Raw genomic sequence first — 3,128 nt, 5'->3', positions numbered from 1 at the left:
AACACAGATGAGGGAGAAAGCCTGAACTGTGTAATGTAATACAGGGAGGACAATCCCAGGGGAGAAGAAATAACAGTTGTACTTTAGTTGTCCCAAGAATGGTAGTGAGTGCGGTCTACAGATAAATTTGTTTTAAAGGTTTTATTTAACCTAAGCCTTGATGGAATTAGAAAATAATTGACCCTTTAACACTTTATAGTACATATCATGGGTCAGTATTATTCTACGTGCTACATGTATAGTCATTTAATACACCAGTCCTATGAGGTTTGTCTTAGTAAAGAACTTGTTTGGAGGTTCTAGCAGAGGGGCAAAGCTTCTCATATACCCTTGACCCAAGAACCATCCTCTTCTATCTGGGAAGGTCATCCTCTCCCACTGAGCACACATTTTCTAGAAGGATGCACATGGAGCACTAAGGGAGGAAGGGGACATCTGCCTAGCCAGCCAGATCAGAGGAATCAACCCTGGCAATCAATGGGGTGGCAGATGTTGCAGCCACATCATCCTCACATCCCAGGTTGATCCTATTTGAATCACCAGTGGGCAAACGAAGAAATTAAGGTAACAAAAGATTAAGAAACTTTCCCAAGGACAGATAGCTTGGAACAGTTAGCCATGCAGACGGGATCCAGCACCAGCACTTTTCATTCCACATTTTATCCTCAGATCACCCACCCTGCCCACAGCCCTGCTAAGGTGGGTCTTACAAAGACATGTTCCTTAATCATAAGATGCTGCCTCACTTCTCTAGAGAGCAAATATTTTGTGCACATATTGAAATATTTTGTGCAAATGATCAAGCTGAGGCAGTAAGCTTAAGTTAAGAAATGCACTAAGAATAGGCTGGTTAAGTGGTAGAGATTAAAGCTCAACTGTCATAATCTGGAGAAGAATCTGAAGGGGCCATGATGGCCATGGCTGGAAAATAAAAATGGGCTCAGGAATCTGATGGACAGAGAAGGTTAAGAGAAGACAGTAGACCCATGGGAGAGCCAGTGACATCATGAAAGACAGAGAGAGAGAAGAGTTTATCCTATTCCAGCTAACTTGTACCATTATTATACAAGAGATAAGTTGAGAGTGTGCCTGTTTTTGTTTCTGTTTTATCATGGATTATATCATTTGGGAGTCATTGAGAATTCTCCAGGAGAAGAGTGAAATTATCAGGGGGATGATACAATACAATAAGTAAGACAGTAGAGGATATAATAGATTGAAATGGGAGAGACTAAGAACAAGATATTCATCATAAAAGCCTATGGCTATGGTTGAGGTAAAAGTATAATGTTATTAAGAATGGATCAGAAAATTATAAAAGAAAAACCTGAATTATTTCATATGTTAATTTATTTATTAAATCATTTATACATTTGTTTCTGTATTTCTTTGTCAACATATATTTACTACTATATCGGTTTCTAGGAACACAAAGATGAACAACTCAGTCCTTTCCCTCAATAAACTCATCATCTAGTGATGATGTGTATAATAGATTATTCATAGGACCAACATACCTAAACTAAGAAAATCTGGGAAACGTTTTAAAAGAAATGACATTGAATTAGAGGTTAAGGAATGGGATGGGAAGGTCTAAGATGTTGAAATTTGGTGGCTGTGAGTGTGGTGCTGATAGCAAGAAATATGGAGATAGGAGACTGATTCATCAAGAACTGCTTTCTAAGAATCTATGGGGAAATTGGTTGAGATGAGGGAAACAAATGACCTGGACCACTAATAATCTATCTTTAATTTGTCTTCTATTGCCCTATGAGACACCCAAGGAAAATGTATGCATAGATTTGGAGTCCTAGTTAATAAACATTATCAGGCTGAGATCAAAACACCTTTGGAAGACCTACATGAGCTATACAGGATCAGATGAAGGGCTCTATGTCATTGCTAAAGGTAAGCTTAAGTTCAAGCAGGTAAATGACCATTTTGGCCTCATATCTATTAATCTTATCCCCTAGTGAGAAAAAGCTAATTCAGTTGGCAGAAAAGCAAATGAGTGTGAGGACTGGAGCAAGAAGTCAGATAACTTTCTCCAACACCAAGAACCTCTTGTGCCAACCCTTCTCAGTCTAGGGAGCCTCTAAAGCAGGACCACAGCCCTGGCTGTCTGATCTCACCATTTAAGTTGGAAGAGAGCCCAAAGGGATTAAAGTGGGGACCAAAGAAAAGTATAATGTGATGTTTTTGATTCCTTGAGGAAAGACTGGTTAAATGGAAACCACGATTAATAAAGACTGAACCTTGTCTCAGCAGAAAATAACATTACCTATTTCCCTATGACAGTTCTTACCTCTCAAAAGTGCCTTACCTTTCTAGTATCAAAGAATGGTGTGCATCTCAAAAGCAATCATTTTTAAATGAGTTTGGAAAATGTTAACATAACTTTGCAATATCCCCTTTCTATGCACATTAACACAGAAAAACACTACAAAGTCCCAGAGGAAAGAAACTTAATAATTTATTTCCCCCAAATTATTTGATAATGAATCTTATTTATATAACCCATTAACATTGCAGAAAAGACTTTGGAAAATACTGCAGTAATGGAAGAGACTATAGACATTTGCCAGGACATTTCCCTATTCTAGAGAAACATATATTGTTTCTAAAGATATCCTGAATCTTCTAAGGATTATGTACTTTCCCAAATATGTATTTCATGCTCAATAAATCTGGGCTGAATAAATATTATTTTCTCTGTGATGGACATTTCTTTTTTTTTTTTTTTAATGCTTAATTATTTTTGAGAGTGAGAGAGACAGAGCATGAGCAGGGGAGGGGCAGAGAGAGACAGAGAGGGAGACACAGAATCTGAAGCAGGCTCCAGGTTCTGAGCTGTTAGCACAGAGCCTGACACAGGGCTCAAACTCATGAACTACAAGGTCATGACCTGAGCGGAAGTCAGAAACTCAACCGACTGAGCCACCCAGGCACCCCTGTGATGGACATTTCTTACAGTGCCACCATGATATAGTCACTGGCAGTCATGTGGTATTTCCCAAATTATACCACATAGGTAGCTACTCCATATGGTTAAAAATAAACTTAGTTCTCAGAATTTGAAAGAGGTCCCCACTGTTCTCAGAGCCACGATAACCTGTAAAGCAGTGATA

General features: G+C 38.6%; 1 long non-coding RNA gene across 1 annotated transcript; it reads left to right on the top strand.

The window, feature by feature from the left end:
• The first annotated feature begins 1,732 nt into the window (after window positions 1-1,732).
• On the top strand, window positions 1,733-2,718 carry LOC121030813 (uncharacterized). The gene is made up of 2 exons (XR_005790424.1): window positions 1,733-1,908; window positions 2,533-2,718. It is a non-coding gene; the product is annotated as an uncharacterized LOC121030813 (long non-coding RNA).
• Window positions 2,719-3,128: the final 410 nt, after the last annotated feature.

The sequence above is a fragment of the Herpailurus yagouaroundi genome, unplaced genomic scaffold (genome assembly GCF_014898765.1).
Source record: "Herpailurus yagouaroundi ecotype Mexico unplaced genomic scaffold, PumYag 140, whole genome shotgun sequence".
NCBI classification, from domain to species: Eukaryota; Metazoa; Chordata; class Mammalia; order Carnivora; family Felidae; genus Herpailurus; species Herpailurus yagouaroundi.
This window is presented reverse-complemented; position numbering and strand designations above follow the sequence as displayed.